The sequence below is a fragment of the Gorilla gorilla genome, chromosome 13 (assembly GCF_029281585.2).
Source record: "Gorilla gorilla gorilla isolate KB3781 chromosome 13, NHGRI_mGorGor1-v2.1_pri, whole genome shotgun sequence".
In the NCBI taxonomy this organism is placed as follows: domain Eukaryota; kingdom Metazoa; phylum Chordata; class Mammalia; order Primates; family Hominidae; genus Gorilla; species Gorilla gorilla.
This window is the reverse complement of record NC_073237.2, coordinates 120,722,398-120,748,803: the sequence shown is the minus strand read 5'-3', so window position 1 is coordinate 120,748,803 and position 26,406 is coordinate 120,722,398. Positions and strand designations below refer to the sequence as shown.

Genomic DNA, 26,406 nt, shown 5'->3' with positions numbered 1-26,406 from the left:
TTGGTGGTGGGGGAAGGTGGTATCTTCTGAATGATACTCCACTTAAGTCTACTTTAATGATAGATTGTCTCCACCCCGCCACCCCCTACATCTTCAGGACAAATGCACAGCTCTTCCATGGTCACTGTCACAGGAATGTTGAATATGCCTGGATCCATCATGGTACCACGTTACTCCTCCACGGCACTACATCTGGCCGCTAAACCAGCATTGGGCACATAAGCTTTTTTGATGGTTGTTAATTTTTTGATGGGGAGTATCAACTTCTTTTCAACAATTAATAGGTAGTTTATGAGTGGTTTACCCTATTTCTTAGTATGTAGGTTTTTGCCATTTCTGACTTTGCAGTATTGTTTAGGGACCAGAGGGTGTCTCTGGGAATTGCTTTTTGACAGTGCCTTATGTCCAGTCATCTTTGGAAAAGATTGCTTATTAAAAATATTTTGTTCTTCCATCATCTCATTGTCATTGGAGCACCAAGTGTCATTGGAACTCTGAAGCTCTCTCTGCCCTTTAGGTTTGAACCAAGTGCTGTCAAAGCCAGAGAAAGTAGGATTAAAGATACTGATCAGCCAGGACAGACAGGGGTTTTCTGCTGGAAACTGCGATACCTACCCTCGGTACATGGGGATAGCTCATATAAGTGACTTGGTCACTTGGCTAGATTTCTTCGCTTCTCGGATAAGCTGCAGGAATTAAAACACAGTGTATAGCATTTAGGTGTTTTACACTAAAAATGATAGTGTCTTGTTCCAATTAAGAATAGTAAACAGGTCCAAGTATAGACAATAAATGAGATTGGGATTCTGTTCTCATTTCTCAATGTGAACAGTTACTCCCATATCAGCATTATTTTCTATTTGGCCTTCTTAAATACAGAGAAAAAATAGGATATATTAATACTAGGTCACTTGAAAAAGAAAAGAAAAAAAGTTCCCCAGTTTTCTAACTATAGGAGAGGAGTTCCTAAGGTTCTACGCATCCATTAGAACTCACAGAGGTACAAGGAGGTGTACTCTTGAGTTTTGTTTAGAAAATCACCTCAGTAATGCCAAACCCTTCTTTAAAACACATTAATCTTTTCAAATCTTCCTGAAAGCTTTGTCTATTTCCAGTTGATTGGGACTTCCGTATGTTAAAGAAAAATGAGAATTGTAGGAAAAGTTGAGAGTATGAGGTACATTAGAAGTGACTTTAACACTGCACCAAAGTAATTTTACCTTATTTAGAGTTTGGATTTGAAATGGTTCAAAGGCTGTGAATTCAATATTTGATGTGATTTTGGGAAGTAAAGGGGAATGTCAGCATCCTTTCGATAAAATTGATATTATCAATCTGAAGAATGTTTCTTAGATCAGTTGTGTCCATAACTGGGAGCATTAGCTGTGAGACCTTGAAACAGATTGGCCATATTCTTATTTCACATTGATTATTTAAATGGACAGTTTTAGGTTACTGGTTTTTATTCACTTGTTATTGAAACCACATGCACACTGACAATCAGTGAAAATGACTTTATTTATTTTAGAGACAGAGTCTCGACTGGGCGCAGCGGCTCATGCCTATAATCCCAACACTTTGGGAGGCCGAGGCGGGTGGATCACTTGAGGTCAGGAGTTCGAGACCAGCCTGACCAACATGGTGAAACCTGTCTCTACTAAAAATACAAAAAATTAGCCGGGCGTGGTAGCGGGCGCCTGTAATCCCAGCTACTCGGGAGGCTGAGGAAGGAGAATCACTTGAACTTGGGAGGCAGAGGTTGCAGTGAGCCGAGATCATACCACTGCATTCCAGCCTGGGTGACAGAGCCAGACTTTGTCTCAAAAAAAAAAAAAGAAAAGAGGGAGAGACAGAGTCTCACTCTGTCATCCAGGCTGGAGTGCAGTGGCATGATCTCGGCTCACTGCAACCTCTGCCTCCTGGGTTCAAGCAATTCTTGTAGAGACTGGGTTTCACCATGCTGCCCAGGTGGGTCTGGAACTCCTGAGCTCAAGCAGTCTGCCTACCTTGGCCTCCCAAAGGCTGGGATTACAGGTGTGAGCCACCATGCCCGGCCGAAAATCACTTTATTAAGGTGAAGGTGGTACCTTCTTCTTCAGTGGTTGAGTTTAAAAGTAAACAGAAGGCACGTAATAGAATAACAGCTGTCAGCAGATTAATTGTTTAAAAATCTAAAGAGATGTTAATAGTAGGAAACATTTATTGTGAAGACCAAGCCACTAACTGTGCTAACCACACTGTTTGCTTTTGGTGAATATTAAATGAAGGCCGAGACTGCCTAGCAGAGTTGAGAGGACACCATTTTAGATTCAGCCAAAGTGTCTGTCATTTCTGGTTCTGCGTCTGTATAGAACTCATAACAACAAAGACATTTTGGTTTACAATTTCCAAACTTTTAATTTTCCTTCTTTCCAGGGAGACTTTCTTTCTGTGTCAAAAAGCCCTGGATAACTTTTCTTGCCTAATTAGAGACCACAGAATTGGGTGACTAAGCCTGCTGTTTCCTTTCAGTGTGGAAAGGCTTCTGGATGTGTCTTAGACAGAAAGCCAGGAGAATAGCACTGCTGCCTTTCACACCTCGAATGGGTTGCCAGGACAGTAACTGCCACTCACTCACAGAGAATTGCTTTGCAAAGGGGCAGTTTTAGGCTGTTGTAATAACAAATTGTTTAACCAACAGTAATTTTTAGGCCAGACTTATGAAATAAACTCTTGGCTTTATTGTTAAAACAAATAACAAATTAGAGGAAGCCCAAAGTCTTTCTGTTTCCTGATCTCCAAACCTGTACTTTGGATAGTGCTGGGCCTTTGGACTATAGTATTTATGGAATACAAGTTCCTCCCTCCTTAAAAACCTGTCTTGTGTTCCCGTCATCTCTAGCTGCACTGTCCAGCGCTAACCTTACGTGGTTATCGAGCGTTTGAAATGTCAGTTGAGAGGGTCTGTAAGTGGAAAACGCACACCAGGTTTCAGAGACTTAATACAAGAAGCTTTTAAAACACCTCAATAACTTTTATACTGACTATATGTTAAATGGTACTGTTTCAAGTATATTGGCTAAATGAAAATATTAATAAAATATCATCTAATTCTATTTTTTAAACTGTAGCTACCAGAACATTTATTGGGCAGGGCCAGCCTATCACTGCGTTTTGAACTTGTCATTTACACACTACATTTAAGGTTTCTGCCATATCCAGGTGCCACCTGCTCTATTAATTTTTTTGAAAATTTAAATTAACTCAAATTAAGGTATAATTTACATATAATAAAGTGCACAGATCTTGAGTGTAGAGTTCAATGGGTTTTGGCACTCAAATGAAGATAGAGAACGTTTCCTTTACCCCTGAGGCCCCCTTTCCAGGCAGTTCCATTCTCCATGTTTCCAGCAACCACTTTGATTTACCTTTTTAACTTAAATTTATTTTTAAAATACAGTTTATATCTGAAATCCTGGGTTTGATGTACTGGTTCTATTTTTCTTTTCTTTTTCTTTTTTTAAGACAGGATCTTGCTCTGTTGCCCAGGCTGGAGTGCAGTGGCATGACCAGGGCTCACTGTAGCCTCGACTTCCCAGGCTCAAGTGATCTTCTCGCCTCTGCCTCCCAAGTAGCTGGGACTATAGTTGTGTACCACCACGCTTGGCAGATTTTTTTGAATTTTAGTAGAGATGAGGTCTCACTATGTTGCCCAGGATGGTCTCAAACTCCTGGGCTCAGATAAGCCACCATGGCCAGCCTATATTTTTCAAGACACATGAAAGTGGGTACATACTATTGATAGAAATAAAAATGGTTCATATATCACCATCACATGTAAGTCCAGGGATTAAACTCTGGGGGAACATAGTTCCCTTTGGCCATTCTTGTCTGCTCACTGTTCTTTGAATATAGCGTGCACTGGCTGTCCGTGGACTCCTTACCACTGGTGCCCACCAGCAGTACCCTGTTGCTGCTTCATTTATTTGTGTCCCTGTGCTGCACTGTACTCCTGTCCTGTTGTTTTCTGGCTGTTTTCAGAGGCATCTCCTCCATGCCAGTGAGAGAGGGAGCTCCTTGAGGGCAGGGGCCATGAAGTCATCTCTGTTCTTAGCTCCTGAGGTTCAGTATGTGTGTGTTGCCTTGAGACAGTAGGATAACCCTGAGCTTAGTCTGAGTTATCAAAACCACCTGGGAAATGGAAGTGACCTTTTCTTCTTATCTAGAAAGTGCTGAACATCTTTTCAAGGTAACAGAGGACGATAACCAGTACACTTCTCAAATAGCTTGCAGTATTGGGGCACAGAGTCAGCAAACCAAACACCCCATTAAGGACACAGGGAAAATGAAGATGGGGCAAAGGGCAAATGCTCATTGGGAAATTATAGGCCGAAAAAGCAGAAGAGTGAAACCCAGCTGGGATTCGTAAACGCCCAAGATGGGCTTCTGCTGTTTTAAGTTATCTGAGCTATGACTTGCCTCAAGTAAAAGTCCTCAGTTCCTGAGTTTCAACTAACCATGTGAGTTTAGGGCACATTAAAAATCTTCAAAAAATCTCACCCAGTTTTGGCCTAAACGCTACCTTGAGTGGTCTTCTAATTTTCATTTTTTTGTTTGTTCCCTTGCCGTGAGCCTGAATTCTTCTCGGGCAGGGACTGTGCGTACGTACACCTGGTCATTTCTGTTCCCTTGCCCTAGCATGGTGACTGGTGCATAGTAGGTATTCAGCCAGTGTGTGTTGAATGGGTGGATAAAAAGGTGTTAAAAACAACTTAGTGATTCTGAGAGTAACCTTCCTTTGAAACAGTTTGATAATTTCACCTTTAGTGTTCACAGTACTTAGCTGTGATGGAAATGAAGGCATAAAAAATTGTATTACTTACTGGTGATAAATCTCGTGCTTTATTTTTATCAGTGAAGGTGCTCATTCAGACACTGTACCAATGTATTACCAGAATAGGGGATTTTGAAATGTGTAAGTTGACCTGATGACAAGGGGTCAGTTATATGAGAGGTTTTTTTGGTGATGATGAATTGCTCAGAGCATTCCCCCAGATTTTTTCTTCTCTATTGTTAAGGCTGGTATAAGAATTCAGCTCCTGGTCCTGGTTCTTACCCACAGGCTAGCTTAGCTGGACAGGAAAACTAGTGATAACCATGCTGGGGCATTTTCAGTCCATTTTCCAGTTAAAAATAAGGAGTTTGATCATGATACCTGGAAATATGGCATTAGCTTGGCAGATATGTATCTTGAAAATTGCTAAAATTGCTAAAATGAAACATGGATTTTTTTTAAGGGGGAGAGAGAATTAAATGAATCCGATAATGTAGGTTAGTTTTCCTTCTATTCTATTTCTTTGTAAGAAGGGATGTTTTCATTTGGCCTAGTGAGAAATTTAAACTCTTGGAGATTACAATTCATTAAAATGGGTAGAAGATTAACATTTAGTCTGTCAAGATCAATACTGCCCCTCTTTGCACTAATTGTCAGAATATCTTGCGAGGGCTGCTGAAGGGTAGTGGTGTGCGCAGGACCCTCACATCACAGGGAGATGATTCAAAGGCAAACTGTCCTGCACCCTCTGGTATCGACTTGCAAATTAGCATCTGGAATCTAATTAAACAAGCTTAATGAAAGTAGCAGCTGAATGCTGCTGGAAAAGACAATCAGCTTTTTTCCCCCCTCTCTGATACATATTCTGTACTATTGAAGTTGGTCACCAAACACATCGTGTGAGCACAGTTAAAAAAAATTAGCATTTATTTGAAGAATAGAAACTGTTTTTCATTCTGTTATGCATTTGGCATGCTCTGGCGTCCCATGAGAGCCATGCCACAGCAGATAGTGCACAATATTTATAAATCCATGACAGGCAATAATAGCAACTTGAAAAATTCTTTTGCTAGAATCTCAAGTTGAGAGCTGCCAAAAGCTGAGAGGATCAGATCTGCAGTGGCAGCTGCTGTGCCCTACAGTTAGAATTCTAGACTTTGAAGATGCTCAACTTAAAGAAATGAAGACTGCAGGCTTAGCCAATTTTTGCAGGTTTCTAGAGCTCTGGCTCTCTGCCTTTTGAAGATGAGTTGCTGAAGCTTCTACCACTGCCTGAGGCGTGCTAACACCAGCAGGATCTTTTTTTTCCCCTAGTCTTAGTGTGTCTTCAGTTTTAAGTAGCACATGCTTAGTCAATGCCAACTGTGATGGTCCTTTCTCTGGTTGCAATACCGAGGGATGAGCTCCTACCCTATACCCTTCAGAGAGAAGCTATGAAGATAGGTGGTGACGTATACAAGCGCCACTTCAGCCGTCTGATTTATGGAGTCATATTTCATCACTCAGCAAGTGTTGGCCTCTAGAGAAGCTCTTATAGATTGCTAAAGATGTGAGCAGCTATCGCCCTAAAGGCTTGTGGTTACCTCACAAACGTGATGCCAAACACCTAGCTACTGAGGAAACAGAATTAATCTGTCATTGCAGGCAGCTATAGATCCACTTTAAATAATGAGAGTTGATACCAATATGGTTTTCTGACAGCAAATCTTAGAAGTAACTGTGTGTGTGTTTTTTTGTAAGTCCAGTATTAGGAAGACACTGAGTTGCAAGTTCATTTGTGCTTTGCAGATGGACAATAGTGTGAGAGATCTGCATTATTTTGATTAAAAAATTGTGCTATTTGGCATATAGAATGGTCCCAAAAGAGAACATAGTATGAGTTCAATATGGTTGCATGGAAAGGGGCATGGGGCTTGGGAGCTAGAGGATTGGGCTGCAGGTCTGTTTCCTCTGTCCTTAAGCAGGACTCTGGGAAGAGGGGCATCCTCGTCTGTACGATTGGAACAGAGACCTGCCTGCACGTTGCTGTGAGCGTTAGATGCGGCCTGTAAAAACACCTTAGATGGTGGCTCACACAAAATTGGCTCTAAAATATGGCAGCTAGTTTTAGTTTTTTAGTTATTCAATAGTAGGATACAAACATCGCATAGCAACGACTAACGTGATTATTTGTGCTGGCATCAGGCTTGGTGAATTTATAGCGTGATATAGATAGATACAGGCCTTCTTATCTGAAAGCGTAATATTGGAGACAGGCATATGTGGTGGTCATAGACAGTGGTATATTATTTCATTTACTTTTCAGCAGTTCCTTGAGGTCAGTACTTTGTTATCTTCATTTTGTAGAGAAGAAAATTGGGCCGTAGGGAGGTCAAATAACTGGCCAGAGGTCACACACTCAGTGGAAGACTCAGAGTCTGAACCCTGGTCAGCCTGACGTTAGAGCCCTCCGATGGGTTCAGCCACTGGGCTATATCTGCCTCTTTGTCATTCTTTCACAACAGTGGGGGAAAGACATCTTATTCCTTTAATTCTTGAACACTTTCTTATTCCTGTAATTCTTTAACAAGACTGGGAAAGACATCTTATTCCAGGTGAGCAGAGGTGTGGGCTGCTTGGGCTGTTTCTTTTCTCTGATGAGGTCTTGTGAAGACGGCAGAAAGCCAAGCAAGTGTCAGACAAGGTGTGTAAAGCTCTTTGGCAGCTCTGTGATTGGAGGGAACCCAGGAACAGAAAAGTTTAAGGAAGTCAGAGATCGAGATGTTAGTAAATGTAATAAAATCACTTGGCTGTGGAAGATCATTTTTTTCTTTTAATTCTAGATTTTTTTTTTCATTTTTAAACTGCCCTCCACCCTAAATAGCTTGTGATTGTTATATTCCCCTAAAATTTTCAAATATTATTTACAAGAGAGCTGTTTTACAGGAGAGCTGTTTTCTCCATATAGCTGATGTACAGACAACACAGCCCTCTTCAGATTTAGTAATGAGACCAAGAAGTCTTTAAATATTGGTGAATGGCATTTGTCCATTTGAGGTGAATCATGAATAACTTGAACAAAAATAAAAAAAAATAAGCAAGACTATCATATTTGAATAATGAGGTGCTCTTTTTTTCCCAACTGCCAAAACTTTTTAATCTTCGTCAACGATTGTTCTGTCCTCCGTCTTATTTAGGTTGCATCTGTGCGACTCTGAGCTCAGGAGCCCTGACAAGCGACATATGAATTCTGTATTCATTAGTGATCTTGATCCAAATGCCTCTGTCCCTGCCACAGGGGCTCAGGTGTGGAAGCTGCTGGCTAATCCCACCAGCTGACATTCAGAGGTTTAATGACTCCATAGGAAGGTGACCACTCGCTGGGAGGTTTGCTGGCGGAACCCACACAGCCGACAGTGGAGATCAAGGAAGACTATCCGTGTTTAGCCGAAGCACCTTCCTGTGCAACTTGAACCCTGTTGGCATCAAACACAGAGTTTTAAGTAAATGCAAAATTAAACCAAAAAAACCTCGACCTTCGATAACTATTATAAACAATGATTTTCTTATCTGTTTTGATGGTGTTTCAGGCTGTTTTTCTTATGGCGCTTTAATAGGTGTCAGCTTAATGAGCTGAACTTGACTCACTTCTCCAGATTTTTAGGTTTTAAGGTTATATTTGGTTGTTACATCTGTTTCGGTATCTCGTTTGTCTGGGGGGAAAATGTGTATTTAGACCCCAAATTATTTTCTCATTAAATGCTTTTAAGGATTTATGCTAGGCCAGGCGCCGTGGCTCATGCCTGTAATCCCAGCATTCTGGGAGGCCAAGACGGGCGGAGCGGTTGAGTTCAGGAGTTTGAGACCAGCCTGGGCAACATGACGAAACCCTGTCTCTACAAAAAAAAACAGAAAAAATTAGCCGGGTATGGTGGTACATCCCTATAGTCTCAGCTACTCAGGACGCTGAGGCGAGAGAGGATCGCTTGAGCCAGGGCAGTCAAGGCTGCAGTGAGTTGTGCCATTGCACTTCAGCCTGGGGCGACAGAGTGAGACCCTGTCTCAGAAAGAAAAAAAGGATAAGGATTTATGCTGGTATTTTTGTTTATTGTGATCCTTAGCTTTTTTTTTTCTTTTCTTTTGAGATGGAGTCTCACTCTGTTGCCTGCAACCTCCACTTCCTGGGTTCAAGTGATTCTCCTGGCTCAGCCTCCTAAGTAGCTGGGATTACAGGTGTGCGCCACCATGCCCGGCTGATTTTTGTATTTTTAGTAGAGATGGTGTTTCGTCATATTGGCCAAGCTGGTCTCGAACTCCTGACTTCAGGTGATCTGCCGCCTCAGCCTCCTAAAGTGCTGGGATTACAGGCATGAGCCACTGTGCCTGGCCAATCCCTAGCTTTTATTTATTTATTTTTATTTTTTAGAGATGGGATCTTGCTGTGTTGCTAAGGCTGGAGTGCAGTGGCACACTTAAAACTCACTGCAGCCTTGAATGCCTGGGTTCAAGGGATCCTCCTGCCTGAGCCTCCCAAGTAGCTGGAATACAGGAGGGTGCTACCATGCTCAGCTAATTAAAAAAAAATTTTTAGATAAGTGGTCTCACTGTGCTGTCCAGGCTAGTCTTGAACTCCTGGCCTCCAGTGATCTGACTGTCTCAGCCTCCTCAGTAGCTGGAATTACAGGCACAAGCCACTGTACTGGTGTCTTAGCTTTAAAAAAAATTAATATTAAAGTGTGAGTTTATTGATTGACTTGTAACTAATCAGATGTTTTGACTACTTTTTTAGGTCTACTGTTCTAAAAGTGTGGGATACCTAGTTCTATTACTATGTAATAACAGCTTCATTGATAATTCACACCTATGCAGTTCACCTGTTCTAAGTGTGTAGTTCAGTGGTTTTTAGTGTATTCACAGAGATGTACAGCTATTACCACAGTCAATCTTAGGACATTTCCATCACCTTAAAAAAAATAATAACTCCATTCTTATTAGCCATCACTCCCCATTTTCCCCCAATCTTCCCAGCCCTGGGCAATAACTAATCCACTATCTCTGTACACTTGCCTGTTCTGGACATTTCATGTAAATGTAATCATATAATATGTGGTCTTTTGTGCCTAGCTTCTTTCACTTTGTGTAATATTTCACCCGTGTTGTAGCATATATCAGTATTTTATTTCTTTTTGATGGTCAAATAGTATTCTGTTGTATGGACATACCACATTTTACTTATTCATTAGTTGGACATTTGGATTGTTTTCCCTATTTGACTATATTTATAATGCTGCTATGAACATTGGTGTACAAGTTTTTGTATGGACATATGTTATGATTTCTCTTGGGAAGAGAAATTCTAGGAGCAAGATTGCCAGGTCATATAGTTACTCTATGTTTAAACTTTTGTGGAACTACCAGAGTTTTCCAAAGCGTCTGTGCCACTAGCAGTGTGTGAAGGTTTCGATTTCTATATGTCCTCCTTTCCATATATCCTTCCATATATCCTCTATCCTTGATTGTCACCAAGACTTATCATCCTTTGGATTGTAGTCATCCTGGTGGGTGTGTGTGAATTGGTCTTATTGTGGTTTTGATGGATTTTTTGTTAAGAACTAGGGCAACTATGGAAACGTTTAGATGGGACAATTGAAACATTTGACGTGCTTCCTTTATACACTGGATTAGTGCCGTAATTGGGTTGATGATTGTACATTTGTTTAAATATTGAAAGGGCCTTTTCAGAGGCTCCCCCTGAGGCTATTTCTGTCATTTGCTTTTGATCATAATTCCTGCTTATTGGCTTTCCTTAAGACCTGAAGCATTAGACATAATAAATTGTCTTTATTATTGGATCAAAAGATGTATCAGTTTTCCCCAATAATTTTCTCTCTGGCTTTATTTAGCATAAAACGTTAGGTTTTAGAGATGTCTGAACCCTAACATACAATCCCTAGGGTCCTGTATGGAATTATTCTAAGTAGTGATTTCTAATAGTGCTATTAACCAGTTAATTTTAGAAGTGAACAGTTATTGAAGTTGGCATTTATGGTTCAGTGGGTGATTCGGAAAATCACCCATTATGTCTTTAGAATAGATGATGATGAGAAACTCTGTTGAAGGTGAAAGGTTCCCACCAGCACCAGATATTTTGAGTTGTCCCCCTTTTAAGAAGTCAGCTTGCTCTGTGCATTGGAGCCCACTGGTGGCCAGCTTTGGAGAGGTAGGAAGGGACTTCTTGAGTTAAGGCTGCCCTCTTCAGTCTTCTTGCTTTTTGAATTTTGTGGCATCTTACAGAGCAGATAGAAATTTTATGCGGTCTTTCACCTGATTCAAGAGCAGGACTTTGCTTCCTACCATACAGGGTTTGGAATTTTAGAAGTAATTGCTTCTTTCTTTCTTGATTCTCTAGGATTCGTTAGTCTTCCTGGACTTAGAAGTGGCCACTGAATGTGTATTCTTCTGTTCAAGTCTGTGTCTTCCTCATCTCTCTATCTTCAGAACCCCAGTTAATGGTGGTGGCGGGTCCTCCTTTCTACCCTTGCCATCACATTCTGCCTTTATTAAAAGTCAAAGTTGAAAGTGGCATATTTTGGGGAAGGGTCGAAGGAAATTTTAGAAAGTGTGACTTATTCCCATTTAATTTCAGGAAATAAAAGGGGGTTAGATGGAAGGAAACAGAAAAGGAAAGGCATAGTTTACCAAAAATCTCTGTAAGCTCGGAATGGTTTCTTCTTGGGGCCAGGTCTCTGGAATTCAAGAATCAACAAATCTTAGTGACTATATACATTTTGAAGGTCTCTATTTCCAGTTCTTAGAGGAGTAATGAAAGGATATCAACAAATGGTATATTGGCTTTGTTATTGACTTTGTTGATTTTTCTCCCAAAAATATTTCTGAAAATTCTGTCATGTCTTCTGCCCTGCTGTGTAAACACCCAATTTCATATTCTCATGTAACCAGTATGTCATCAGCAGATAGTTATGGGTTCCAAGTGATTACAAGCTGTTAGGCTTGGTGCTGTAATGCAGAGGCAGTACTGAGAGAGGCTGTTGTGTATGGTGGTGGGAATTCCTTGTGCAGCTATTGGCAAAGTAGATAGAAAAGAAGGGATAGGTATTCTATTGTAGTTGATAGGTAATTATTTATGATGCATTTCTTTGGAGCAGGTGTTCCATTTGAAATGTTTTTGCTTTACATATTTCCTAGAACTGAAATGTAGGGGGACATACACCATATAGGAGAAATATTTCATGAAGTATGTTGTCTGCTGGCACCTGTGGCAAAAGTCCAGCAGCAAAAAACTTCTGGTCTTGTGACCAGAGACGAATCAGAGAGAGAGGTGAGAGCTAGATTCAGAGATAGTGTTGAATTCATAAGTGTTTGGAGACTTTTAACTGTATAGGTGGAATTGAAAGGAAGATATTGCTAATGAAATGTTCTGTGTCGTGATATCAAAGAGAAAATGGGACTTCACCGCTCTCTTCAAATTGAATTGCCTTTGCTAACTTGGGTCTCAGGTACATAATAAGCACTAAAAATCCTTCCTTTATCTAGGTTGTCTTTTTTCGGTTACTTGAGCCAAGCCAAGATTTAGAATGGGAAGATTTTCATTGGGAAAAGAAATAAAAGATACTCTTTTGTTATTCACTGACTTTATTTCATTTTAGAATTCTATTTGGTAAAAATTTGGAATCATAACCACTTACTGAACAGTGGCTTTCAGGGGGAGAGGAGGAAACCAGCACGAATTTCACCATCAAAAGTGAGGCTCTGTTACAAATCCAAGAGGTTGTCTGTGGTTAGAGTTTTGCAAGCTCTTGGAACAATGGATTTCCACTTTCTTGTATATGGGTTAAAGAAATACAAGAAATGAAATATAGGACTGAGTGTTACTGGTTTGTAGCTTAGAATCTTATAAGTTTTGCCTTGGCAGGTAATTTGGCATAAATTGTTAATGTAAATCTGGTTTAATGGTGAAGACATTATTTTAGTAAAAAAGATAAACTGCTGATTAATTCAGCATAGAACTCAATTACAAATTGAAAGTGTCTCTGCGGGACTCCCGGACCCTAAAGACAGCAGATGTTGAATTGATAATCCAGCATATTTCACAGCGGTATGAAATATTCACATGGTTTATTGTACTTGTGTGGTGTGTGATATCAGAAAGGGGGGTGGTGGGCTCGTGGGTGTGCAAGACAGTCACACACTGCACGTTTGCTAATGTACACGGAAGCATGATGAAGAATTTTAGCAAAGATTTTTCTTTTTATTAGCTCTGTGGAAAATTAAGTTTAAAATAATATTTGGGGCCAAATATTTAAATCTAGTACCTGTGTAGGTTTGCACGATATATGTAAATTAACCTAAACTATAAAATGGTAAACCTTCTAATGCAGGGCATTTAGGTGTTAATTGAGACCACTGCCTACAAGAATTGGGGGTCGTGAGGGCTTGGACCGTATTTCACTGAGTTAATTGTCAGCTTTCACAGGCTGGAAGGTTTTAAATTGCTACTGTACTGATTTTACCTTCTGATCTAAAGCATACGGTAATTTAAAAATGCCCCTGTATTTTACACAGGCAAGCAGAGAAGTTTTGTTTCTAGCCAAGAAAAAAAAAGCTTTGCAGTTTTTATGTATCTATATCAACTCAAGGGGGGAAAAGTCAGCAAATTTTATATATTGGAAGATCTGAATAAACGGAACTGCCAATATTTGAAGGGACTGGCGATTCTTAAGAGGGATGAGAATAAAGTTGGCTTGGATGAGATATTTCAAAGCCATTACTACCTTTATGACAGGTTTTTTTTTTTTTCCATGACAGCCTATATCAAGTGTAGATTTTGCTAGCTGAAGTAAAAACAGTTCTAAAAATAGCCAAATGATTATGGTAGGAACAAATATACCCTGGATACCTTCTGCTATTGTGAAAGCTTTAAAAAAAAAAAAAAAAAGGTGCTCTTTCTCAAAAACTCCTAAGGCACATCAAAACTGGCAAAGGCAGAGTGTAATAGGGGAAGTTTCTTGGCATCTGTGCCACCAGAAGAGATCTGTGTTGCCACTGGAGTTGCCATTAAGCCCTCTGTAAACTGTTGATAGACGGTGGTCCTTCAGACATGTGAAGGGTGGGCTTGCATGCCATTCACCTTGAGTTTTGTTGATCAGGCCTGTGCCTGGTTTTAAGACATGGTCCCTTTCTTAGTGACTTTACAACCTAGAGAGGGATGCACAGGCCCACAAGCAGGGACTATGGCATGAAAAGTCGAGAATGGTACCCATACAGTGGGCAGTAGGGGTACGGCGGAAGAGGAGCCGATGGACTCTATCTGGGGGACTATAAAGCCACCTCAAATTGCATGTGACTCCTCACGTGAATTGTTTTTGGTCTTGGGGTGTGAGGAAAGGTGGGACAGGGAGGCAGAAGAGAAGGAGACCATTCCGGACAGGAATGTTATGTCCAGAGGCACGGGGGCCCCTGCTCTGCCTCTCAGTCGTGCAGTCCTGGAAGTTGGGACAGCTGGGAAGGGAAATGGCAGACAGTGTCTAAAGTTGTCTGGGCGGTCATTTCCCGAGTCAGTGTGGCCTTTTAATTAGCATCCGCTCTTCAGTGTGAGGTAAGGCCGGAGCTTAGCATCCCTGTCCCTGCATGTGAATATTTAGTTTAGAAAGCTGCCACGTTCCATTAGAGGTGCTTGTGTTTCAGCAGTGGGTGCAGGAGCTGTGTAGACTTTTCAGATGTCCTTTGAGATTTGCGTTGCAGTGTAATTGGGAGATGCTGGTACTTAGTGTGTTGTGCATGGCGGAATGTGAGATTACCTGCTGTAATGAGACCCCAGCAGCATACCTCAGGAAGGTAGTTAAAGTTTTAACCTTAACAGATAATGTTACTTGTGGGTGTCTGTTAGGTAATTTATACTACCCTCCCCTAACCCTGAAATTGTGCAGAAACCAAGAAATGATAGGAAGTTGCACTAAATAGATATTTTAAAATTCCACCTAGTGGCACAGATTTTTAAAAATATTTGCAGTGAATATTTTATCTGTAGAATGTGGTCATTCTTGCTGTCATTGTCACCCTGTCATGTTAGAATGTAGTTTTTCTAGAATCAGAACCTTGGTGATAACAGAATATTAAAAAGACGTAAAGACTCATTAACTTTGGTTCCTTGACAAATACACTGGCTTTTAACTCAGCTGAATGGAATTAGGGGATAGAGCGGTAAGAATGGGCTGAATGGGCTGGGTGGAGCGTGCACACGTGGGCTCTGAAGAGGCCTGGGTTGGAAGATTGATTTTTGCCTCTTGTGTAACCCCTGTAGCCCCAGTTTGTAAGATGTAAAACTCACTCTCATGAAATGGCCCGAAGTTGGTACTTGAAGGGATCATTACGAGGATCGTGTTTGTAAAATGCTCATCAGGTGTAACGAGAGTTTACTCTGAGTCTCTGACTACCTCTTGTCCTGAAACTTTCAAAGAAAATTAAAGTGCTTTTGCTTTCTTGGTCAGTTTCAGTTAAGATTTACAATCAACAAATGGCCAGATGGGAAAATTAAATGATATCTTTTTGATTGACATATGGGGTGGCCAAAAATAATTTGACTGATTCTGTTTGCTGAGAGGTTTTATTACATGTATTTTAGGGAAATGTCAATGTTTGGATGTAGTTTTGATGCAGTGAATTTGATAGTTCTTTGCTGTGGGATTCGATGACTAGATTCTGTAGTAGAGGAATTCATCAGGATGTGTTTAATTTTACCAAATGTAACAAGCCAGATGAGTGTTGGAATGTTAAGGTAGCATAATTTAAGCAATATATTTGCAACTGTGAAATAATTTTAGAGGTAAAGTACTTTAAAAAGAGAAACCCGCAAGTGATTTATAAATTAAATTTACTTAAAGACTTGATGGTATCATTTGTATTTTTGGAGACTGGAGGTTTTGTTTTCTTGGGTGGAAAAAACCAAACCACCTTAAAGCGTTGTTTGGGTAAATGTGTGGAATTGGGTACTTGGCACAGAGCCTGCACACAGTAAGTCTGCCTTCTTTTTCTGTGTCTTTTTAGAATATAATTTTTGGTGAAAGAGAATAAATGAAAATGTGGTACTTACACTTCTCACCGAAATGGCGGTAATTCTATATGGAAGATGTGCATATGAACAAAGATTTTATGGCAATATGTTGAATTTCATTTGCAGTATGATGGCCGCTGTCATAATTGATTTGCTTTTAAATGGGGGTTGAGAAAAAGAAGTACTAAGTTCATATCAGTTGCCTATCACATTGGTAGCCCTGGAGCCTTTTGCCTTGGTAATCGTGTTTGTGAGCGTTGGAGATGGGTAGGATCAGGTGAAGTTAGCATTCATTGTGGATTTCCTGCACTGCAGGCACCGTGGCCCAGCATCTCCTGTGCATGACACTTCGTATCATCCTCATGACCATCTGGTGCTTGGGGGTTTTAGGTCCTCCTTTGCAGATGGGGAAATTGGAACTTAAAAATGTGGAGTGACTTTTATCACTGAGGTCACACTGCTGGTAAGTAACAGGACTAGATTCATATCTTTATTCTGTCAAATTCTTTGCGTCTGTCAAGCATTGCCTCCCCCGCCCCCCGTGACCACAGTCAATATAGTGACTATATTCATCAGTTCCAGAGCCCTGAAGCTTCCTTACGCCTTTTTGAGACCCTCCTCCTCCCACCTAAGTAACAGAGAGTTTATCTGAATGCTGTGTGTGCCTGGAGGTCTCATGGAGAAGTATCTGCGTTAGCTCCTCCTGGTGCAGTGGGGGGAAATAGAATCATTTCTATTTGGGTGGGTTGATGAGAAGTCAGCCATTGTCTTCTCATCAACCACCAGAAAAATAATTGCCAAGAAGTTATGAAAGGCCTTTGTGTAAAGGCTGTGTTTGTTCAGAGGGGTGGTCAGCACCTATGACTGAGGCTAGAAGTCCAGGTGGCACCCTCCACATCTTTCCATCCTGCACTTTCACCTGGCTGCTGCTTCCTCCTCACCCACATCTGCTCTGCTGCTGATCCTCCTCCCTGGCCCTGCTGCCCCGCCACCATCTCTCATTGAGAATATTATCATCAACTCCTCTCTGGTCTCCTGCCTTTGGCATTTCCTCCCCCACGGCTTCCCTGTCGTAGTTTCAAAAAGCACAAGTCAAACTATAGTTATGTGTTGCTTAACGACGGGGACACATTCTGAGAAATGCATCCTTAGGTGATTTTGTCATCACGTGAATGTCATAGGATGTACTTACACAAACCTAGATGGTCTGGCCTTCCGCACACCTGTACACTATGGTGCAACCTGTTGCTCCTGGGCTACAAGCCTGTACAGCATGTTAACTGCGCTGAATACTGTCAGCAGCTGTAACACAGCAGTAAGTATTTGTGTATCTAAACATACAAATGGAGAAAAGGTACTGTAAATGTATAGTATAAGAGATAAAAAATGGTGTATCTGTCTAGGGCACTTACCATGAATGGATCTTGCAAAACTAGAAATTGCTCTGGGTGAGTCAGTGAGTGGGTGGTGAGTGAATGTGAAGGCCTAGGGTGTTACTGTACACTACTGTAGACTTTATCAACACTGGACACTTAGGCTACACTAAATTTACACACAGAAAAATTTCGGTAATTACTGTAACCTTTTTACTTGTTTGTAAATTTTAAAAACTTTTTGACCCTTATAACGCTTAACTTAAAACACAAGCACACTGTACAGCTGTACAAAATATTTTTCTTTATATCCTTAGTCTATAAGCTCTTTTGTTATAGACTTTGTTTTTTGAGACAGAGTCTTGCCCAGGTTGGAGTGCAGGACATGATCTCAGCTCACTGCAACCTCCACCTCCAGGTTCAAGCGATTCTCCTGCCTCAGCAGCTGGGACAGCAGGCGCGCATCACCACGCCCAGCTAATTTTTGTATTTTTAGTAGAGATGGGGTTTCACCATGTTGGCCAGGCTGGTCTCAAACTCTTGACCTCAGGTGATGCTCCTGCTTTGGCCTCCCAAAGTGCTGGGATTACAGGCATGCACCATTATGCCCGGCCTATAAGCTTTTTTCTATTAAAAAAATTTTTTTAAAATTTTTTTACCTTTTAGACGTTTTGTTAAAAACTAAGGCACGAACACACACACATTGGTGTAGACCTTTGCAGGGCCAGGGCCATCAGTATCACCGTCTTCTGTGTCCACATCTTACCTCACTGGAAGGTAGAAAGTGATAGTAATCTCTCTCTCTTTCTCTCCTTTCTCTCTTGTTTTTTGAGACAAGGTTTTGCTCTGTCTTTCAGGCTGGAGTGCGGTGGCACAATCACAGCTCACTGCAACCTGAACCTCCCATGCTCAAGTAATCCTCCCACCTCAGCCTCCCAAGTAGCTGAGACTACAGGTGCACATCACCACACCTGGCTAATTTCTTTTATTTTATAGAGACAGGGTCTCACTATGTTGCCCAGGCTGGTCTCGAGCTTCTGAGCTCAGGACTCCCAACGTTACAGGGTCACAGGTGTGAGCCACTATACCCAGCCTGGAGGAGTTTTTTTAGCTTCATGATAATTTTATGGGACCACTGTTGTATATGCAGTCCGTTGTTGTCCAAAATGTTACATGGTACATGACTGTACATCATTTTCCAGGTAGAAATTTTCATGTCTCCCTGCTGCTTAGCATAAAGGGTGGGCTGTCTGTATAGCCTGTGAGGTTCTCTGGCAGTCAGCCACACTGAACTACCTACTCGACCACACCTTTCTCCTTCCCATGTTCATGGCTCTCCTCCTGCCTACACGTCTGCCCTTTGACTTGGCTACCTTTCACTTGTATTACAAGACCCTGCCCAGTCTCCATCACCTGCACCCCACGAGACCCGTGTCCATCTGTGGCTCCTTTGTCAGGCCTGTCTCTAGCTAGCTCTTACCTCATTGTAATGAGATTAATCTCCTTGTTTCCCCTTCTGGGCTCCACAATTCTCATGGGCAGGCTCTGTGTTCAGGCCTGTCTCCATTGTTCAGCACAGCATGTGCGGTGTGTTCATAGCAGGCCACTCATGATGCTTGCTGGGCTAAGCTAACCTGGCCGTTTTGCAGGAGTTTTGCATCATTTGAAATTTGCCTCATTTTGGCCATCTTTAAACTTCCTAGAACAAGAGCACTCTGTACTTCCTTGGATCTCCTTCTGGTTCTGCCTGGGCCTTGTCAGGCTGTGGAAGAAGGATCATGTCATGTAACACAGTGCCTGTGATAGCCTTCCCACATGTGCCCAGCGTCTAGCAGTGGTTTTGTCCTATCCATATGTTGGAGGTGGGAATGCGGCTCTTCTGCTGGTCTCAGACCCTGATTTCAGTCTCTGCTTCTGACAGGACTGGATTTCTGTCATTGCGTAACTCTCCTTATCCTGAGAAATTCTAGTGCTGGCTGCTGCTTTGTTGTGACCCATGGAACAGATTCACTTCATTTCTCTGTGTTTTCAGGTGATAGCCCTTTCCATGGCTCCAGGAGTTTATTGCCAGAGTTATCACTGGCCACATTGTTTTTGCAGAGAGAGAGAAATGTGATGAGGATCTTATTAGTATCTGCCGCAGCCTGGTTTTCATTTTGAGGATTGTTGAACGTATTTCTCACTTTTCTTTAAACCCAGGCTTTCTTGTTTTTTTTTTTTTTTCTCTGATTACATTTGATTCAGTGTAGCCTTGGAAATATATATTTGTATACACATATGCTGTGAACATTGATTTCTTCTCCTTGTGGAAAGCAATATGTTCTTGTCTCTTTTGGTTCTTTTCCCTCTGGAAGCTTAGGTATTTTTCCTTCCATTCACTGTCACGGATTCCAGCAAAACCACTTGCCCGCCACAGATTTTCCTAATGGTGGGATAGGAAGACAGGCTTTGGTGGTGCCAGGCACTAACCTGGCATGCATCCCCGACTCTCCTGCTTGTACACAGCCTTGTGCCTTTGAGTGCATCAGCCAACCTTTCTGAGAGCCCCAGTTTCCTCATCTGTACCATCAGTTGGAAATTCAATAAATAACGCAAGTGTTTGGCTCAGACCTGGGGGTGTGGCAGGTGCCTGGTGTTAGTTCTCTCATACCCTTGCCTGTTTTCTTCGACCCTAGGACATGCTAACCGTCCTGTTTGTGAAATTGCTGTGTTGGGGTCATTTCTCTCATTTTATTCCTTGGACAGAGGCATTATTCTCATACTTACGAAGGGCACTCTTTGGCTCAGAGAGTGACCCGCTGTCCAGAGCTGTCCTCATTCTGGGCTACCCTTTTCCAGCCCATTGTGGCCGTGCAGCCGCTGACATCTCTTCCTGGCTGCGAGTTCTGACAGGCATCACTCAGTGACCTAGGACAGACCTGGCTGGCAATTTCGTGAACATGAGCACCCCTTCCCATTCCCACTTAAAACCCCTAAAACTCCTGCACCCACAGCAAGTTTTTCCTTTATTATTTGTGTCACCCAGATCCTGGTACCAAATAAAAAGCTATCAAGGAAAGAAATGGCAACACCAGCTAGGCGTTAAAGATGCAGTCACTGGCTCACTCCCGGCTCTAAGCGTGCCCAGCACCAGCTGCACTCGGCTCTGCTGAATTCCTAGGTGTTCACACAGGCAGGCGTATTCACCCAGAAAGCTTAGGCCAAACCCCAAACTCTAGACATCTTTGCTCTTGTCACACAGCCCAGTCTGGAAAAAAAAAGTTTTCTACCGTAAAATATGTGGCTATACATGGGATACGTCAAGTCTGTGACTCAGTGCAGGGAGCATGCTGCTTTCGCGGAGACTGTTTCAAACACTTTTTTGAGCTCTTTCAATTGTATTCAACCATCAACCATTAATGAGTCTTCAGGCCGCATCAGTGGCAGAGTCAGAGCCTTAGCCTGTCAGCAGGCCCCCAACAAACACATCGTGTTCAGACCTCCTCCTCTCAAGCGCTTGTCTTTGAATGGTCTCCGGTTGGGACTGGTGCAGTTTGGGAATTGCCCCATTTGGTAGGGGTCTCTCTCATGATTTCAGAGTCTTTGAGTTTGGCAGAGCCATGCATGCATTTGAAGTGAACGTTTCGTTTTTTCATTTGTTGACCTACATGCCAAGCACCAGGCTAGTTCCCTGGGATACAAAGATGGAGAAGGTGTGGGGCGGACCCCCGATGTTCAGAATTTTCATCCTCTCTGAGTCCAAATTCTCATCACACCCAGACTTTTATCTGTTCTGCTCTAGATCATCAGAGGAATGGAATTTTTTGCTATTTCAAATCAAAGTGACAAAAGATAATGAAGATTTTCCAAGCTGCATTTGGATTGCCTTCTTTTTAAAAAATTAATTATTTGGCTTGGCAATAAAAACTGTATATACTTACCATATGCAAATGATGTTTTGAAATTTGTGTACATTGTGGAATGGCAAAGTCAAGCTAATATATTAACATGGATTACCTCAAATTTTTTTTTGTGGTGAGAACACTTAAACCTTTCTTAGCTGTTTTTCAAGAATACAATACATTGTTATTAACTATAACCAGTATGTTGTACAATATATCTCTTGAACTTACTCCTTCTGAGATGTTGTATCCTTTGGCCAGCATCTCCCCAACCCTCCCCTGCCTCACTTCTTACGAGTTAAATCCTTAGTGGTTAATGAAGGAGCAAATGGTTGTGAACTAATGGAACTAAATATAGATTCAGCAAGACACAGGGAAATGGATGAAAGTTGTGAGGATTCTGCCGTGATGCCATCCGCATTCTTGCTTCCCCCAGCAAAGGCAGGAGAGCTGCACCCCTTCCTCCTGGCATGGAGGTGGCACAGAAGGCAAGGGACACTTGGGTGCTGCCTTGAAAACCCATAGAGCTGGGGGAGCCCTGTTCCTCAGGAAAAAGGCTGAGTATCTCTTTGTTTTCTGCCCCCTATGCCAGCTCTTCAGCTACATAAACAATATATTTGCCAGCAAATAACCAATTTTATTTCTTTTTAAATTATTTTAAAATTTTAGTTACAAATCAGTTATGTCAAATGACTTGCCATATACATGAAATTTCACATTCCAAAGCTGTGTATAAAATAGTCTGTTAGGTTTTCAGTCAAGTGCATATTTAATATTTTGCCTGCCTCCAGTGTAAGTAAAGCAGTGTTGAGATGCATAGCTGAACAGTCAAATGAAGAGGGTGTATTTAAAGAGTATTAATTTGATGCTGAACTGTCCAGAGTGCCCATTGGCTGGCACAGCTACATTTTTCTCTGGTGACATTCCCAATCTAAAAATCACTTAAGTGAGAAGAGAAATTCTATTGTAGCTGTAGACAAGAATAATGCGGAAAAAGTTTCTTGGCAGTACTATTTTGGACCTGCACTGTAGTGGATGCCGAGGTAATCTATCAGTTTGTGAGTGTCTACAAAATGCAACTCTCTAGATAACAGGTTTAAAGTAAAGATTTAATACAGTCTCCATCTCCTATGATGTTGCAGTGACAGTTTAAAACTCATTCTCTAAATCTCAGCAGACTTTATAGCTAGCAGTGGGCCAATATAAAGTTTAATAGCATTACAACACATAAATCATCTTTTAAAGATGCTACTAGTAGCTCCAATATTAAATGCAGACAATCGCCCGTGTTATAAATAATTTATCAAACACCATTTCAGATTTGCCTTCCATGCTGAGTTATTTATTTCAGCCTTTTCTGTATGATTCCTAAGGCACTTTTTGAAAGATCCATTACTGGTCAGTTTAATGAACTTGGGGGTCTGTTTTGTCCCCTCAAGCACTCGGGTACAGCTGTGGTGACCATTACGTGGCCGACGTGGACCTCTTTGTGCCTTTTACAAGTGCTGCCCATTTGTCATGTAGCGGTAAATGGAACTGCACATTGGAGTCCAGGGACACATTGTGCGATGCGGTGATGGAGACAAACAGATAGCTCTATAAAGTGCTGCTTGTCACAGCTGACTTGTAGTACAGTACATCACTCTTATTGTAATCTCATTTAAGAAGCAGGGGTGGCCCGGGGGACTGATATTCCCAGTTAGTTTGGTCTTTGTAGCCATAAAGCAAGAAGTGTTCCTTTTATATTCTCTGAACTTTTAGGGAGTATGCTTTTTGCTTGGATTAATTATTATAGGAACTTCTCTGTGGCACTGTGTGAAGATTTGTCAGCAGGTTTGTTTGGCCCTCCTTGTCCTGGCCTGGGGTTTGGTATAGGCAGTTGCTGCTTAGAGATAAGTTGTGTTTTTAGGAGCCCTCTGGCTTGCTTTACTAAATAACTTACCATTTATTAAGCAGTAGCTATGTGCCAGAAACTATAGCAGGTGCTTTCTGTACCTTTATTTCTAATTTGTTAGTAATCTTGTGAAGTTGGATTTATTATCATTATATTACAGAGCGGGAGAGTAAACTCAGAGAGGTGTAGTGACTTGTCCAGGGTTGCCCAGCAGTAAGTAGTAGACTGGGGATTCAAACCCATTCTGTCTGCCTCCATGTCTCCTTGAACCTGGGTTCCCCAGCTGGTGTTTAATCATCAGGGTCATGGTGATCTTTTAGCTGAGCGTCTGAAAGCAAAAGGAAGCTGGTGTTGGCCTGGAGGGCCAATTTTTGGTAACGAGGGTAAGGCCTACTCGCCCATCTCCACACTGAGGTTCCCTTGTGACCTGCAACATAAATGCATAGGCAGCTGGTTGGGGGCAGATGCTTCCCTGGCTGTGGGAGAGAGCATCGCACCTGGGCCTGACCAGCTGGGGTCATGGGCTCTGCAGAGCCCTTGTCAAGGCCCCTCTGTAGCAGCTGTCCCCGGGCAGATGCTGCCCAGGCCCTAGGTCACTCTGCATCTTCCAGAAAAGGGAGGTGCAGTTTCCCTACGAAGAACTAATCCTAAAGGAAGAGACAGTGCTTCTTGCGCTTATTGTGGGCTGGAGACAGATACAAATGTGGTGTTTTCCCCACCTCTTGCCTTTAGTTTGTGGTTTTTCTTGATAGTTTTCTTAAATATTTGGTAGCACATGTTAAAGACAAAAGTTGTTTAATTGTGAAATTCCACTATAAAGAAAACACAGTATGAATATGCCCAGTAGCATATTTGCATACGTGTCTAGAATTCTGTGTATGGAAATACAGTAGTCAGAGACAGTATTCAGCATTGAAGCAGTTCCTAGAACATAGTAGGTCCCTATAGGTCTGTGTTAAAGACATTAACTGTGTAAGTAGTGGGTGGACAGTAGAGCCTTTGGTCATTTCCACGCTGTTTTGATTATGAGGGTTTGGGGTGTTAAGGGAGGGATATGTTAAATAAGACCTTAGATCTTAATATTGATCTGGTGTGGCATTGTAGAGATGTTGCCCTAACTTGGTTGAGAATGAAGAAGGCCCTTGAAGTGGTAGTCTTGGGTATTTTGGGAAACACTGCCCTCCAACCCCCAATGGGAGTGACCATCAGAGGAGCTGCTGGTTGGCCCAGAGAGAAACCGGCAAACACCATCCTCCTTCTCTTAAATTTACCCAGGTCTTAAGGCTCTTTGGTGGTGGGGCGTGAATGACACAGCCTTGAGTCAGGGACTAGCTGAGGAGCCCCCGGCCCAAGGAAGGTCACTTGCGAGTTGGTGTGGTGCTGCGGCCTTGTGGCTCTGGGGCCTGATGGGCCTGTTTTACTATTTTTTGTTTACCTGCTGTGTGACCTTGTGTAAGTCATTGACTGTCAGCCAGAGTTTCTGACCATACCAACATCAAAAGATGGTTGGGGGCAGGGGTGAACATGATCATCATCAAAGTGCCCAACTCAGTGCTTGGCACGTTAGAGTGCTGGTAGATGTTGATTGATTGATTGTTTTAGTGAGCATATAGGTGCTCCATAAATCTAAGTTTCATTCCATCTCCTAACATCTTCAGCCATGTGTATATGAGACATGGAGTGGGACTGGGGGGAAAAAAGTGAGAGACTTGAGATTTTCTTCCTTAAGGAATGATCTTCCCTAGAATTGGTGGGGAGGAAAGGAATTTAAAAGATGTATTTTCCCAATTTAAAAAAGCCTTTATTCATACTTAAATAACAGCATACATGATAATTTGATGAGTAAATCAAACTATATAATTTTAAAATTTGCATATTTTAAAGTTTTATCAGTTACTTACAGACTGTTTGCAAAACAGAGGGAGGATCACTCATAATCTTACATAGCACTGTCAGCAGTCTGCTGTCCTGTGCCCAGTCGAATGGATTGACACTAGATATGCATGTCTTATGTCATTCGTGTATTTCCGTTTCCCCAAGTCTTCACCTGTCCCCATCTACCGAGATCATTTGGGAAATGTAAATGTGCAGTCCTAAGAGCTGCCCGCAGGGTCGCGATGTCCGCCAGGTACTGCTGGCTGGCTCTAGACACCAGCAGCAGTGATAAGAAACAAAGCAGAGGAGACAGTTAAATGGTAGAGAAGAGAAGGGGGAGCAGAGGTGGTAGGCCGGGAACAGGGGAATAAGTATGGTTCTCCCCGCATGTGCCCATGTGCGCACACACCGAAGGCCATTTAAAGGGAAGCGGTTAGGTATGAGGTTGTGTTTGCTGAATTAGTGGTTGGTTTTTGCTGTCTATCTAGATAGCAGCTGCTGCCAGCTCCTCGTCTAAGAGGCTTTCTTTGCTGCCACCTTCACTGGTTTGTGGAAAGCTTCTGGCCCTATAGACTGTTGAGAATTCCAGGAGAAAATTCCTAATTAGCGGATCCCGTTTGAATGCATTCTTACAGGACTGCATATGTACAAAAGAAGAATTGGCTTCATTGGCCCCACATAGATGTCACATGAGAGTGAAAAAACCTGGGGTATAAATATCAAAGGAAACCCTATCTGCTGGTTTGCTGAGGAGCCCACTTCCAGCAGAACCTTCTCTGTCCTTCTGAGTCTGTAGAGGGCGCTTATGTCACTGGAATCCTAGTGTGGCATGGGGCAGGCAGAGGAGCAGGAGCCCCCAGTGGGTTCAGATCTTCTGAAAACTTGAGGTTAGCGGATCTGCCCTTTGAGGGTCTCAGGCTGGATTTGGGCCTGGAGTCCGTGTTTCTCCAAGGGTGTTGCTTGGGTGAGCACTGGAGTGCACTTGCATGTGTATGTACTCTCACGCCCTCGTGGACTGGGAAGGCGCCGTAGCACAGGTTAGATTCCCTGCTTTCAGGGAGCCTGGTTCATTTTTGTCCTCGTTGTATATAGAGCTTGAACTTGGTGTTCCCCAGGTCCAGTACCACTGCCGTTGCTGCCTGCCTTCTGTTTCACTGCTGTTTTCTGAGTGCCTCGTGTGCAGTCTGTCCTTCAGCCCTCCCTGAAGCTCTGCTGACCAGCAGCTGTGTTCCTAGCTCCTTTTCACGTGCTCTTTAGCCAGCCTTACCCTGCATTGTACTTACTTGGGTCAGGTGCCCCTGCTAGACTCTTAAGCCCCTAGGGGGCAGGGATTTGGGGGCGTCATCCACCTCTGCAGCCCTAGCTCCTGGTATAGCATGTGATAGGACATAGCATGTGATGGGGCTTCTTGGATAAGAAAGGGATGAGTCCATCTGTTCACCAGTAACTATTAGGGATGGGGATTTGTGTTTAAAGGTGGGGCAAAGGAGAGAGTGATTCAAAGTAATGGATTACTTCAG

At 42.3% G+C, this 26,406-nt stretch overlaps 1 protein-coding gene across 1 annotated transcript in view; it reads left to right on the top strand.

The window, feature by feature from the left end:
- The window catches only part of PSMB7 (proteasome 20S subunit beta 7), a 62,812-nt gene that overhangs the window by 32,294 nt on the left and 4,112 nt on the right, over nt 1-26,406 (top strand). The gene's annotated exons all lie outside the window — the stretch shown is intronic.